Source organism: Mirounga leonina, unplaced genomic scaffold (assembly GCF_011800145.1).
Source record: "Mirounga leonina isolate KUSES-001 unplaced genomic scaffold, KU_Mleo_1.0 Mir_129, whole genome shotgun sequence".
Lineage (NCBI taxonomy): Eukaryota > Metazoa > Chordata > Mammalia > Carnivora > Phocidae > Mirounga > Mirounga leonina.
Window position 1 is genome coordinate 4,210,854 of NW_023270323.1, and position 16,398 is coordinate 4,227,251.

At 38.7% G+C, this 16,398-nt stretch overlaps 1 protein-coding gene across 1 annotated transcript in view; it reads left to right on the top strand.

Moving 5' to 3' along the window:
• Positions 1–16,124: 16,124 nt before the first annotated feature.
• Positions 16,125–16,398, top strand: part of HPGDS (hematopoietic prostaglandin D synthase) — a 46,689-nt gene continuing 46,415 nt past the window's right edge. Inside the window, exon 1 of the mRNA XM_035004501.1 lies at positions 16,125–16,157. The gene's annotated coding sequence lies outside the window, so the exon portion shown is untranslated. The remainder of the gene's footprint in view (positions 16,158–16,398) is intronic.

Below are 16,398 nucleotides of genomic sequence, written 5' to 3' on the forward strand. Positions count from 1 at the left end.
TTTCTTTCTTTCTTTCTTTCTTTCTTTCTTTCTTTCTTTCTTTCTTTTCTTTCTTTCTTTTCTTTCTTTTTTCAATCTTCCCAGAATGCAGCAGGTATCTCTCTATGTGAGGATGGTTAATTTTTTCCTATTTCACTTAATAAGGATACTGTTCTTTAAGTGTCCAGACTTTACGGCCAAGGTCTCAGGTCTACACATCTGCACTAGTCAGGGCCCCAGCTTTGTGGGTGGTCCATTAAAACCCAGTGCCTTCTTGGGGCACCTGAGTGGCTCAGTCGTTAAGTCTTTAAAAAACAAAAACAAAAACCAATGCCTTCTTGTTGTTTGTGGCTTCTGAAGATTCCTTAATTCCTCCACCAGCATCAATCAACAATCCTTTTTGAAAAATGTTTTGTACAGTACTGTCCTATGAGGAAGGATTTCTCTGAATGATAGACTGCGATATTTCCAGAAACAAAAGTTGAGACTGGATATCTTATCAGGGACCAGATCTTAAAGTCTTTACATACTGTACATTGTCTGACTGTTTATGTGTACATTATTTGCTTACATGAACTGATGGATTATATATGTAAGACAGTCATAAATGGAAAATCCATGAAAGGGTCCAAGCAAAAGAAGAGTAAATAGAAAATATTAAAATGCAGTCATGGGCAGACAAAAGGAAATTACAAAACTGACTTTTCTCTTGCCCTTCTTTGGCAACTATGTTTGGAGGTAAAAAGTAAATGATAATCTAACTGGATACAAGATGAGGAGGTAGTCTAATAAAATTAGTCAATCAATAAGGCCTTTTGAGACATTAATTTATTTTTTTTAAGATTTTATTTATTTATTTGACAGAGAGAGACACAGCGAGAGAGGGAACACAAGCAGGGGCAGAGGGAGAGGGAGAAGCAGGCTTCCCGCAGAGCAGGGAGCCCGATGCGGGGCTCCATCCCAGAACCCTGGGATCGTGACCTGAGCCAAAGGCAGTTGTTTAACTAGCTGAGCCACCCAGTCATCCTGAGACATGAATTTAAACCATGATAATTAGCAATAAGCTCCATGCTGAGATATAATTATATTTTAAGATATTAGATAATTATAGTAATACACTTATATAATTTCATGTGGACGAAATACATATTTGCATGCTTAATTATTTTTTAATTTATTTACTGTTTAGGTATAGGTAGTTGTAAAAAAAAAAAACCTTGTAATCAACTGCCTTTTTGTAGACAATAAAGAGCTGCTGAAGTTTTTGAGCCAAAGAGTAAGAAGATTATACTGCTATTTAGAAAAATGAATCTAATTGTAAAATCCAGGATGAATCTGCCGGAGCAAGACTGGAGGCAGAAGGACTGGTTTCTAATGATCTAACTCAGTGTTCATGATAGCTTCCTCTTTCTGAGTCCCCAAATAGAGCTTGGCGACAATTTCTATCAAATCTGAAAGGTCTGATTGACAGTTAAGTTGGAATTAGCTTCTGTTATGGTATGCCAGGGAGGTGGCTTCCTTAACTGTGCTTTTAAAAGCAAGACCCCACATAATTTATATAAAAATACATTTCCTGTGCTTCATGATCATGACCAAAACCAGTTGATCAACTCTTCAAAGAGATCAGCCTGACGAACTGAATATTAATTGTACTTGCAGATTACAATTGCTGTAGCCAGTGTCCTGTGGTCCAGACTAAGAAAATGAAAGCAGAAAATGTAGTAAATTTTTGTTTGTTTCTGTATGTATGTTTCATATTCATTTGTAACACTTCCTATTCCTATTCCTTTCTTTTGAGAAGATTCAAGCAGAGATGAGGACAAGTTTACCATGTTTGTCCTTACAGCACTGCAGTGAGGTAAATGAATACCTGGGTAACACCTCAGTGTTAGACCTTCTTGCACATGATGCCCTGTGCCCAGAGCAGCCCGCGAGAGATGTAGGTTGCCCTGTTTTTATAGCCACAGTGTTCAGAGACTGAGTGTGTTGCTAAAGATCCCTGTCTTTTCTCTGGAACAAAAACTATAATTGACAGAAGTGTTAGAGTTGTAGCGATAAGAGAAAAGAAAGATACTAAAAGGAAATGTCTCTAGAATTGATTTTTTTTTTTTAAAGATAAAAGAATCAGTGAAAGAGGGCTTGTCTTGACTAAGCTGTTCAAAGGGGTCACAACTGGGGTGGTCACATTCTTGGTTAGTCATTAAGTATGTTGGAAGCCTAAAAATGAGCGAAAGCAAACACAACCAAGGAAATCAAAAGGATAATCTACTTTCCTGCATGGGAGCCCACACATACACACACACACACACGTCAATGATTCTCAATCAGTTAAATACACCCAAACATGTAGATCCAAGGCATAAAGGTTACGTGTCTGTTTTATAAAAGAGTAAAGTTATAAAGTAAAACTTTTTGGATTACCCAGAAAATTAATGGTACAAACAAAAGGAAACTTCCAAGAGTCTAATAATGGCCCTTACTTTAGAAACCAAACTGAGTACTGTATCTTAATGTATTAGCTAAGCATAGTAATGCAAGTATATGATTTTTCCCCTAATTTCGCCCATTAATCGTTATGCCCTCTGAATGTTCCGTGGGTGGGTTTTCTCTATAGGGAACCAGAATTGAATGTTTTAATCCTTATTTCCTTCTAACATGTGGGCAGAAACCATATCTTATTTATATTTTTATCTCTAGAGTCTAGCACAGTGCCTGACACACAATGATTTTTCCTTTAATGAATTGTAACTTACTCCATACAAATATTTCTCTCAACCAAAATAATTATTCAATAGATATATTTTACTAACCAGTTCTTTATAAAATTTAAATATCTTTTTCAAGGGTCTTTCTTGTTAAAGAGATCCTTTAAGTTCTGTGTGTACACCTGTGGAGAATAGAACCTAGCTAAATTCTGGCAGTTCATATGGAGGTCTGGGGTGCTTATTCAGCCAAAACAATAACAATCTTCTGAAAAAAAAAAAACCCATAGGAATATTTGAAAAAAGGAAAATAACAAAAGTCAACATTAATATACACTGGCGATGGGAAAGCATTTTATTATCTTTCCTATTGCCACTAATTCTTACTTTTCCTATAAGGAAACATAGTATCTGGAGTTAATCTGCATGCCTGAATTCTAGATGAACCATTTTCTAATTGGTGATGTTGGGTAAGTTACTTATTCTTTCTGTGCTTTCATTCTCTCATATGTAAAATGAAGACTATAATAATAATACCAACTTCCTGGGGTCATTAGGAGGATTAAATGAGAAAATACATTTGAAATATTACTAAGATTGGCTGAAGAAGATTGTCAATAAATGTTAGCTGCTTTACTATTCCTGAGACATGGGGTTTAGATAAACTGCCCAATGAGTATGTTGTTCATTAGGATCAAATGTCAAGGAAAATCCTGAGCAAGTTAGCACTTTATCATTAATGCAAATTATTTTTTCAAGGATGCTGAGAATATAACTTCAGAGCAATGCATAAAATTACCTTTTCCCTGCAAGAGAACTGCCTGCCCTACCATACTCTGAAAACAACTGCATAGTAGAACCTATGTTTCTTTCCTTCCTTTAGCTCTTCCCATGTTCCTTGCCTCCTCTTTATTTTTTTTTAAATTTTTTTATTGTCATGTTAATCCCCATACATTACATCATTAGTTTTAGATGTAGTGTTCCATGATTCATTGTTTGTGCATAACACCCAGTGCTCCATGCAGAACGTGCCCTCCTCAATACCCATCACCAGGCTAACCCAACCTCCCACCCCCCTCCCCTCTAGAACCCTCAGTTTTTTTTTCAGAGTCCATCGTCTCTCATGGTTCATCTCCCCCTCCGATTTCCCCCCCTTCATTCTTCCCCTCCTGCTATCTTCCTTTTTTTTCTTAACATATATTGCATTATTTGTTTCAGAGGTACAGATCTGGGATTCAACAGTCTTGCACAATTCACAGCGCTTACCAGAGCACATACCCTCCCCAATGTCTATCGCCCAGCCACCCCATCCCTCCCACCCCCCCACCACTCCAGCAACCCTCAGTTTGTTTCCTGAGATTAAGAATTCCTCATATCAGTGAGGTCATATGATACATGTCTTTCTCTGTTTGACTTATTTCGCTCAGCATAATACCCTCCAGTTCCATCCACGTCGTTGCCTCCTCTTTAAACTCTGCACACCTGGGAGACAAGAATGGGCTCTGATTTGATTCATCTCTGAATTCCAGAGCCTGTCTCTATTCCTGGCACTTTGGAAATGCTCACTGGATGTTTACTGAATGGATGATTGACCATCATCACTTCTCTCTCTGGACTGTTCTCCTGAGCACCAGAGGCACAGAACCATATTATCAACAGGATGTTTGCACTTAGATGTCCGCTGATCACCTCAAGGGGAACCTCCTAGGATGCTCCTCCTCCCACATTTCTGATGTGGTGTCATGCAACAGACCAATACAGCATGTGTTTCCATCATATCACTGTTTCATTACTGTCTCTGGAATTTGCTTTTTTTCTCTCCATTGCACGTGTCCTCTAGTGCATTTGCACCCTGCTGGTAATCTTCACAGCCCTCCCTCCCCACTCCCGACCCTATACATTCTCCTGCCACAGCACTCTTTCTAAAATGCAAATCTAATCACAACACTTCCTTGTATAAAATCCCCCAATGTCATCCCAAAAAGTTTGCCTAAAATTTTAATTCTTTAGTATGACGTAGCAGGAGCTTACTCTTTTCTCCCATCTCTCCAGCCTCCTCTGTCACCAACTCCAGCTCACGCAGACATCTGGGTGAGCTGCAATCTCTGCACAGGTTCTACTCTCCCAGATCTGCGATTTTTAAATATGCTGCTCTCCCTGCTTGCGGCATTCGTCCCTTCCCTTTACCTCATCAACTCTTAAGTCATGTGTCATTTCCTTTGAGAAACATTTCTCCCCTCTCCATTTGGATTCCATTCTCCATTTTGTGTCCACTTCCACATGTTCCCAGTTTTCAGCTGTCTTTTTTCTTCCCTGCATCCACTGTTAGACTATGAATTCTTTTTTTTTTTTAAGATTTTATTTATTCATTTGACAGAGAGAGAGAACACTAGCAGGGGGAGCAGGAGGCACAGAGGGAAAGGAAGAAGCAGGCTCCCTGCTGCATAGGGAGCCTGACGCCAGGCTCGATCCCAGGACCCCGGAGATCATGACCTGGGCTGAAGGCGGATGCTTAACTGACTGAGCCACCCAGTCTATGAATTCGTGAGGGCAGAATGAGTAGCAGAGCACTAAACGGGGAGTCGGAGGAGAGGGGCCTCTATTCTCAGCCTTGCTTTCAGGTCTCAGTCTCACCATACACACATTATGAATGATGCTGGACCTGTTTTTCTTTTCTTTCTTTTCTTTATTACAGTGCTCACCTAGATTACCTTTACATGGAAGCTTAACAATTCCATAGGGAATACTTTAAAAATATACTTGTCATATCTTTTATTCTGTTGTTTTTCTGCAAAAGCTGATTTCCATGTGAGTCACTTTAGCAATCCTATTGACTGCTAGTCACAACTGACAAGGAGACCAAGACCCAGCCACTTGGAGCAAAGCAACAGAATCAGGAACATTGTTCTGCCCTCTGGCATATACTTTTTACTGACTAAAACAAGTATTGTAAAGGCCAAAAACAAAACAAAACAAAAACAGTCGAAAGTCTTATACAAGCATAAGGTTCAAAAACACTGTGCAAAGCCAAGAGAGGAAATCTCTCAGGATGTGCCTGTATTATAGTTTAGAGATAAAGAACACCACTTTTAAAGACAGGCTGCCTGGGTTCAAATCCTAACCCTTTCAATTCTTAGCTGTGTGAATGTGAGCAACTTCTGAGCCTCATTTTCCTTACTTATCAAATAGGGGTAATAATAATAATACCCCATAATGGTGGCATGAGGATTAAATAAGTTAATTTATATGATGTGCTTATAAAATGTCTGATGCCAGTAAGTTATGTAAACTATGAGTATTATTAAGAGGAAATACAAAACAATGACTTAATCAGATCATAACTGTATCCACCGTATTTCAAAACAAAAAGCCAAACATGATGTTCTGAAGAATTAAACTGTTCTGAAGAATTAATCTATCTAATCAGAGATCCTTATTTGGTAACTGACTGAAAGATTAACATCATCATCAATGGTGGTATTCTGCAGAGGGTGCCACTAATTATCTCTGTGTCATAAGCTACACTGGAGAAGATTATGAGATTTTTTAAAAAGAAAAGCAAAAACCCTTAAGATAAGCATCACTGACCAAGAATTGAAACATTACTTTTGCAACGAGCCCTTTGCACTTAAACCGATTAGGCCACCCAGGTGCCCCAAGCCTTTGAACTTAGTAGGATAAGAATCGCTTCATATATGATCAGAACTAAACACACATTTAAGTTAATAAAAAATACCTACAACAAACTGGAATTACAATGAATATTTTAAAACAGAAAATTGTTCAAATAAAAACAAAATTAACCAAAATTCTTAGTAATATATGCCTAGACTTACTGCAGAATAGCTCCTCTACCATGAAAAGATCTTGGAAAACAATGTCCTGAGTCTATGACAGATATAAACCTGGGCCAGTTTTACATTAAAAACACACAGCCAACATCAAAAACTAATGATGTAATGTATGGTGATTAACATAACATAATAAAATAAAAAACAAACAAACAAAAACACACAGCCAAAAAAAAAAAAAAAAATCACACAGCCATTTGGCTTAAGGATCCTACTTGAGATACCTGACAATAATCTCCCAGGTCATAGGACCATCAACTCTGTATGGTGCATTGATCCCAATGGACTCGAACTGAACATTCCTTGAGCTATGTACATACCTTGGCCTGAAGACGGACATTGAACCATTAACCAGTTTTCCATAGAAATAAGTTTTGCAAGATTTGGACATCAGATAAAACAGTCCAACATATTTCAGTTAAAAGCAGTCATATGGTATCTCTGGAGGAATGACTGTTTGGCAAACAGAAATACAAGTATTGAACACATATGCTAGAAAAGCAATAGGCATTTTCTTGGAGCTAAGGATATGACTTTTGATTCAAAACTGAGCTCAATTTGGACAGTGTGTTTGTCTGTCTGTTTGTTTCCTTGTTTAAATGAATCAGTAAGGACATGAGCTATATTTTGTGTATCCAATATAAATGTTATCCTTCAAAACCAAGCCAAATACACCCAGAAAGATTTTGGCAGGAACTTAAGAACCACTGGTATGGTAGTCACTCAAGGCTTTAAACCAAATAACATATGATGAAAGTTCAAGCTCAATCTGAAAAATATTTTCAAGTTTGGTTTTATTCAGGCCAAACTGTTTTTTAAAAAATATTTTTGAGGGGTGGTTCAGTCAGTTAAGCCGCTGGCTCTTGATTTTGGCTCAGGTCATGATCTCAGGGTCCTGGGATCCAGCCCCACCTTGGGCTCCATGCTGGGGGACAGGGAGTCTGCTGGAGGATCCTTTCTCTTTCTCCCTCTGCCCCTCCTCCCACTCACATGCTTGCTCTCTCTCTCTCAAATAAATAAATAAATAAATCTTTAAAAAAATATTTTTTGGGACACCTGGGTGGCTCAGTTGGTTAAGCATCTGCCTTCTGCTTGGGTCATGATCCCAGGGTCCTGGGATTGAGCCCCGCATTGGGCTCCTTGCTCAGCAGGGAGCCTGCTTCTCCCTCTCCCACTCCCCCTGCTTGTGCTCTCTCTCTTTCTCTCTCTCTCTGTCAAACAAATAAATAAAATCTTAAAAAAAAATTTTTTTTGTTGTTGTGGTAAAATATATGTAACTTAAAATGCACCATTTTAGCCATTTTTTAAAAGATTTTTTTTTTAATTTATTTGAGAGAGAGAGAGAGGGAAGGAGAACAGGAGCAGGGAGGAGGGTCATTGGGAGAGGCAGAAGCAGACTCCCCACTGAGCAGGGATCCTGCCTTGGGGCTGGATCCCAGGTCCCCTGAGATCATGACCTGAGCTGAAGGCAGCCACCTAACCAAGTGAGCCACCCAGGCACCTCCCATTTTCACTTTTAAGTATATAGCTCAGTGGTGTAAGTCCATTCCCATTGTTGTACAGCCATCATCACCATTTCCAGAAATTTTTCATCCTCCCAACAGATGCATAGTTTGAGAATATATGCAGGTTTGGCTTTTTAAAATGTTGATTCCCTAAAAATGTCTTTTGAAGAAACTTGATTACTTCTTAGTTCCTTAAAAGAATGTGAATTTGAGTTTATCACACGAGTTCAATTTGTTCAAATGCATGCTTTGCTCTTTCTGTGTTTTAATTCTTCACTTGGGAGCACTAGAAAATAACCCTACTGGGCAAAAAATTACCCTGGATTATATTTTCATCCCAGGTAAGGTAGTGTGAAAATTCAATCATAGTGATGGCATTTACACACATGAATGATCAGTATTCCACTTTAGGAAATAATTTTTGGATCTGCTATCATGGTGGTTCTATTTTTTAAAGGTACATCTGAAGTAATTGAAAAAAAGAAAACACCAAGAGTTTGATGCCAAAAATTCAGTCTCCATTTCTCTAACCAAGTTGGAAAACCATATCTTTCATTTCAAGATGACTGCTGGTCTCCAACTATTATGGATAGGATAGAATTAATAGAGCTAATAATTTATAATTTCTTGTACTTGAGGAATGCTTTGTGCCTTGAGTTTAGCTGGGGCAGGCATTACAATCTCACTAATTGGGCTGTAGGGTTAATTCTGAATCTAATTTAGGTGCAGATTCACAGAGATTGAGAATCCTTAGATGATATGAATTGTAACAGCTACAGAGCTCAAGAACATCAAGAAAATGACATTCCAGGTCATTGCTACTTCCCAGAAACTCAGCTGTGTAACTTGAGGGGAAGGATCTTGTCAATCATGTTCACCCTTATACCACCAATTTCTGAAATAGTGCCAGGCATAGAGAAGACACTCAAAAAATATTTCTAGAATTGAAGAATAACCCCTATCCCTCTATACAACACATACACACGTATCCTTTTTTCTACCAACGTGAAGGTACAAATGAGATCACGTTAACTTTAGTTGCTCAAATTTAACAGGCTCAAGGCCTTAGCTGCCTAACTAATGGTTATCAGCCTTCCTCTCTCCAAATCTCCTGCAGTTTTTTTTGTAGACATCCCCCAAGTGTGTCTCGGAGGTGTGTCTGCTCCTGTTCTGCTGACCTAGCCTCCTTGTGCTGCTGCCTGTGGCCCGCAGCAACTTGAGGGAGCGCGCCTCCTCATTCTCACTGCTGTGGCTAAGCAGTGGGAGGAGGTGAGCATGATGCTGCCCTAAACAGGAGTGCTGGTCCGGATGCTCCTGTGGCTGGAAAATCCTCAGTATAGCAAATGACATAGTGTATATGTGTATATGTATGTATGTATATTTCAGTGTTCTGGGCATTGGAGCCATGCTGCATCCCACAAAGAAATAGGGAGAGGGGTCCCTGGGTGGCTCAGTTGGTTAAGCTTCTGCCTTCGGCTCAGGTCATGATCTCGAGACCATATCAGGCTCTCCCTCTCCCTCCGCCTACCGCTCCCCCTGCTTGTGCTCAATCTCTCTGTCAAATAAATAAATAAAATCTTAAAAAAAAAAAGAAATAGGGAGAATGCTTCCTTCATCCCAACTCAGTATTAAGCTTTGGACATAGGAAGTCACATGGCCAAGTCCAAAGTCAAATGGTAGAAAAGAACACCATGTCTACTGTGAATCCACAGTAAGTATGGGAAAAAATAATTCTATAGCATGTCTATAACACATATAAAGAGAACCCTGGAAATCAACAAGAAGAAAAGATGAAAAACCCAATAGAAAAAAAAAAATGCAGGAAATTTACGAAGAATAAATATAAATGACAAAGAAACAAAGGATGCTCACCTTATGTTCAACCTTATCTGTAATCAAAGACATGCTAATTTAAAGCCCCGTGACATACTTTTTACCCATGAGATTGGAAAAGAATAAAATAATAACATTAACTCATATTAGCTAAAGAATAGATTTGTGCAAACTTTCTGGATGTCAGTCTGGTAATGGGTATTATCATTTAAAAGGCACAAAACCAATTATTCAGCAATTCTCCTTCCAGGAATTTATCCTAAACAAAACAAAACAAAGATTGTGCCAAGATCCATGTACAAAATATTTACTATGGGTAAAAAAGAAAAAATGGCAAATGAATTGAAGAAAGCTCTTTGTTCTCTTGCTTTTGCCTGAACATTATCATTAGGTACATGGCAGGGCTAAATTAATCAATTCCTCAGCAAAATATAATCACAATTTTTGCACAGTGACATAGTAGACTAAATTTACTGGAAAAGTAACACATTTGTCACCACCAATACGATGAATTTCTTTTTTGCACTAAAAAATGTGCTTTTACTGTGAAACATTAAAAAATATCTCTACAGGAAGCAAAAATGCGATAGGAAAAGAAAGATAAAGCAGAAAAAAATTGAAAAGAGAACGGTTATCAGGCAATTCCTTATAACATGTTTTCTGGGTTTCAGTGGTGGGTCTACAAAAAGATGGACTTTTCAGCATCTTACATATAGATTGTGAACCTTAGCAGCCAATACACTTCGTCAGGAATCTGTTTAGCAGATATAAAATGAATGGAAGGGAAAGATGTGCAGCATAATTGATAGAGAGGATTTTGAAGCAGTTTCTAGTAAAGTGGCCTGGGGTGGTCAGCCCAGGCTCATTATTCTGAAGGTCTTCCCAGTAGGGGGGTGGGGGGAAGCATGGGCGGGCATGGTGGAGGAACGGCTTCTCAGTTGCTGCTAACAGTCTGTCAAGGCTAGAACCCATTCAGGGACTTCACCTCCCTCCTTAACATCACCTGAGTTACACAGAGTGGCACTGCCCCTATTCTATTTGCATATTATCTTCACAAAGCCTTTTGATGTGAAGATTTTTTTCCCCCTCTTTACTGTTACTTTTGCTATACTTTTCATTTTATTTAACCAGCTAAAAATTGCTGCACATGGCAAGTAGACAAAAGACAAAATGTAAGATCTTTCCCTCCAGCTCTTTCCACAAACCCATGTTCCCACCCTTCCTACCCAATTCTCCACCCCACATCTCAGCTCAACTCTCCTGAGGGATGGCTCTGCCCACCTGTTCACATAGAGGAAACAGGAATCTCAAATCACTAGGTGAACATGCAAACTGCTATTTGGACGATCCGACAAAGAACAAAAAGTTGGTAAAAAAATTAAAAAATATATTAAGCTAATATGTAAATGGATAGACATCATATTAAGTACTTTGGTCCCAACCATTAGCCAGAACACAGCTTTGATTAGGGGACAACGAGTCCAGGACACATTAGGCACAGAGATAGTCTCAGAGGAAATGCCTAACGGAAAAAAAGATTAAGAAGCACTTGGTAAGATTGACTCATATTGTTCAGTTTAACGTGTATTTCTAAATTTAATTTTGTGTATTTTCAGCTTTAGGAACAAAATAATATTTGAAAGGATTTATACTGGCCTTTGGATTTCAAGCTGATTAGTTTGGTTAAACAATGAAGTAATTAGAGAAGTTCTAAGATTGTAGGGAACATTCCATGACACTTCTTTCCTTATTCTGAAGGCTCTTCCCTCTGTGCCAAGTGGTTATAAACCAAAACTTTGTGAAGCATTTTGGAGTAGTTGTAAAAGTATAGGCTTGTAATCAACAGAACTGAGTTTGAGCACTAGCATTGAAACCTAATAGCTGTATGACCTTGGGTAAACTTGCTGAATCAGTCTACACCATAATTTTCTCATCTGTACAGCAGGTCTAACTATATCTGCATTACAGACATGCCGTGTGCATTAAACAGCTCCACAACTATCATTATCATGAAATAAGCATACCAAATATTTGAACTGAATGCAATTTTCTCACTTCACTTAAATTTTTATGGAAATTATTTTCCAAAACTACATATCTGTAAGAAAATTATTCAATAAATAAAATACTCGATTTTATATCCCACACCCTACATGGTCTCTGTTTCCCCAAGATTCTCCCTGCTCCTTTTCTTTTTAAGACTGAGGGGTAAGGGATGCCTGGGTGGCTCAGTCAGTTAAGCGTCTGCTTTTGGCTCAGGTCATGATCCCAGGGTCCTGGGATCAAGTCCCACATCGGGCTCCCTGCTCAGCTGGGAGCATGCTTCTCCCTCTGCCTGCCGCTCCCCCTGCTTGTGCGTGCTCTCTCAAATAAATAAATAAAATCTTAAAAAAAAAAAATAAGACTGAGGGCCGGGGGTTGAGAAGAGGTAGGGCCACCAGGAGTCTAACGCTTTCTCTGCTAACTTTTAGATAATCCCCTGGTTTTCAGTCCTGAATCTCAAGTTCACTTTTATAGGTCTTGGAGCTCTGGTCTTCTGGGTTCCTCAGGGTTATCGAGATAGCGTCTCCTTAGTGTATGTCCTCCTCTCCACCATTAGAGAAACTTGGGTCATAATTTTGACTCCATGGATTTGATCAAGTGTCACTCCTCCATTTGCTTCCTGTCTGCCAAAATGTTCTTTGCAATGCATCTTAAACTCTTTACTTCTCTCCTTTCTCTTTGTCCTTTCTTATTATACCTTTTATGTACTTTTCCTCTCCTTTCCGTGTGTTGACACACGCTTAACCAGCTGCTTTGGAAACAACAAGTTGGGAAATTTAAACAATAGGATTTAAAACTAAGATGTGAATAATAAAAAAGAGAAAGTAATTTTTAAAACTCAGGTAAAGGACGTATAAGAATTGCAACTTTTCAGTTTCTGGAGATCAAGCCATACATTTAATTTGAGGCACTTCCATCATCTAACTCTGAAGATAATACAGGAAGAAGATTGAATACTTTTTTTTTAAAACACATTTTTTTCAGGAATTTTGCTATCCTTACTCTTTGAATTTGTAAACAAGGTTTAATAAACAGGATCCAAAGAATGAGAACTAAAACTAAACACTCAACTGGCTTAAGTTCAAACTTCACTTTTGGAAATTCAAAGTGTGTTAGAAGATGTCTTTGACATTGATAAAAGATGCCTTTGATTTTTTTGAAAAGAATATTTTGCATTTGCTAAAACTGAAAATGTGAGCCACGAACAGCAACTTAATCTGGGTGGTTAATATTTGTCAGAACAGCTTTTTGCTTGAGCTATGTAGCTGAAGAGACTTTGCTGTATTCCAGAACATACTTATCTCTCCTCAGCTGTCTTAAAACAGGAAACAAGTAGAAATTCACAGTTGATATATAACTACCACTACATCCAAAGAAATAAAATAAAAGGCAAAGATTCGATTTTTTTTTAAGAATTTATTTATTTATTTGGGAGAGAGAGAGAGGGAGCATGGGAGGGGGCAGAGTGAGAGGGAGAAGCAGACTCCCCGCTGAACACAGAGCCCAATATAGGGCTGGATCCCAGGACCCTGAGATCAGACCTGAGCCAAAGGCAAACACTTAACTGACTGAGCCAGCCAGGCGCCCCCCAAGATTTGTTTTTCAATATTTACAAAAACATAGTAGCATTTTAACATGAAGTTTAAGTCAATATAACATACAATTTCATATGAATTTCTATTTACTTGCAGAAAAGAAAGCCTGTCTTTCCAAACTGGGCCTAACAAAATGTCTGCCGTGAGTAAGTCTCTGTTAACATCTGCTCCTTAGTCTGGCTTATTTTGGAAATTTAATTAGGTTACTCAATATTTCATGAATCAAAAAAATACAAAATATAAATTTATTAGAATATGCATTTGGCAAACAAGAAATACATTTGCCAAACATTAGCAAATCTTCTTTCGGGTGTTGAATCAAATTATACAGAACTGGATCATTTTAACAAAAAGCATAATCAATAAAGGGATAGATCTGTTTGGAAAAGGGAATACCTGTGCCTGTCTATTGAAGCATCTTTAATCTTCGATAGTGGTGGAAACCTGAAAAATGTCTTACTTGGTTTTTTCTTTTCAAGTATTCTCACTAGACACCAAAAAGCACACATTGTAAGAACACATCTCTATAGGAGACGTCTTAGAGTGCTGGGACCAGTGTTCATTCCATGTCGGGTAAATGAGTGTGAATTGAGTGATAATGTCATGTTAATTACTCCTTTACGTGTATATTTTTCACTTCTTGATTTAACAGAAGTATTTAATTGAGGCAGGTTGCTCTCTTTGAAAGAACATAGCACTTTGAGAGGAAATCACAAGGATTTTGAGGAAGGAAGGGAACAGCCAAATGGCCAAAACACCCTAGCCAGCAATTATACAAAGATGCTGTGATCACAGCACCAAAGCATCTTACATTTGTTACATAAGCCACAGGGACTGTGTTAATATTTAGGAGGCAATTCCTTTCAGAATCACATTTACACATCTTCTTTCAGTTGGTGTCCATAGACGACAAGTTAACAATTTATATAAATTCCTCCAAACCCCAGACTGACACTGATAATTCTGGATCTTTTCCCCAGCCTAAGGTGGTTCATTCGGAATTGAGGCCCGGAGCTTCCCATGAGCTATTGAAACTGCTACCTCAACAAAATGTCCACAGTGCCAGAAAACGTACCATTCCCAGCCTTCATGGATTAGGTTCCAGCATTTTGGAAATGGCTGATATTTTCTCTCCATATAGCTCAGGTTCATGAAGAACCAAAGTTCTCCTATAGCAAAATTGTATCTTGGAGGCCAGAAAAACACTCATCACCTCCGTGTAAGCGTGGAGGTGATGCACACGTCTTTTTCAGCACACATTTACGTACCCATTTAATGCTCTCAAAACCTCCTAAGGTTGTTGTTACTAATATTGTTAAGAATGCTCCATGAGGGGGGGCGCCTGGGTGGCTCAGTGGTTGGGCTTCTGCCTTGGGCTAGGACCATGATCTCGGGGTGCTGGCATGGGGCCAGCGTGGGGCTCCCTGTTCAGTGCGGAGCCTGCTTCCTCCCTCTCCTCCCCACCTGTGCTCTCTCTCGCTATTTCTGTCTCTGTCTCTATCTCAAATAAATAAATAAAATCTTAAAAAAAAAAAAAAGAATGCTCCATGAGGGCAAGGATTTTTTTTTTTTCTTGTTTTTGTTTACTGCTTTACCTCTATTATCCAGAATAGTACCCGGCAAAGATTAGGTACTCACTAAATATTTAAACAATATGGCTCTTCGGAGAAAAGGAGTGTAAAGGAAATATGCTAGCAGCAATGAGAACTTAAGGAGTCCTCATAAAAATGTAATTTGTGGGACAATATAATATTTGGAATCATTCATTCAGCAAAGATATACTAGTGGCTGTGATGTGCCCAGCATTCCTTCCCATAACAAGGGCACCACAGTTTCTTTCTCTTTCTTTCTTTCTTTCTTTCTTTCTTTCTTTCTTTCTTTCTTTCTTTCTTTCTTTCTTTCTTTCTTTCTTTCTTTCTTTCTTTCCTTCCTTCCTTCCTTCCTTCCTTCCTTCCTTCCTTCCTTCCTTCCTTCCTTTCTTTCTTTCTTTCTTTCTTTCTTTCTTTCTTTCTTTCTTTCTTTCTTTCCTGTTTCTTTCTTTCTTTTCTTTTCTTTTCTGAAAGGCCTGCTCTTACGAAGCTCACATTCTGCTGGGGGAGGGTGAAAACAAACCAAGAAAATACACTATGTTGTTAGACATGGTAACGAAGAAACACACAGCAGGTGAGGGATGAGACTGTTGGAGGAGGGTCCCGGTGAAGACGTGGTCAGCCAAGCGTTCCCTAAGGAGACCTAGTGAATTGCAGAAGCCAGCCCCGTGCATATCTGAAAAGAAGGCTTACTTGTGCTCACTTTTCTCTCATTCTCCGGGAGCCTATGGTGTAAGGTTTTTAAACATAGATGAGCATGTAGCAATAGGCACACATCGGCACCTATAACTTTGATTTTATCAACGGAATGCAAATATGTTAGGTTATTATTTACACACAGAGATCCTATAAAATGCCAAGAAGAACCAGAAGTCTTTGCAGGATTGGACTGTTTGGCAGGCATATCTCATCTAAGAAATGAAGGAAGAGACTTAGGGGGAAGTAAGTTGCTCCGTCTCTCATTGGCTTGTGATTGTCCCTTACTCATCATATAAACCCAAGATGCAGTCACTGATGAGAGCATAGAAGATACTAGAGACTCCACAGAGACATAGCACAAGTAAGTGATACGACTGAACTCTACAAAGATAAGAAATGAGATAGTGTTCTTTCTTCATCTTAGTGTTTTTTATTACTGTGATATTCTGTGTGACTGAGCAACTGATACCTATTTTCACCATGCCACTCATTCAGCTCTCATTCAGAGCCTCTCTGTTAGTGGCCAGGTAGAAATCAAACAGTAGTTTTCTTTCTCTTTCTTTCTTTCTTTCTTTCTTTCTTTCTTTCTTTCTTTCTTTCTT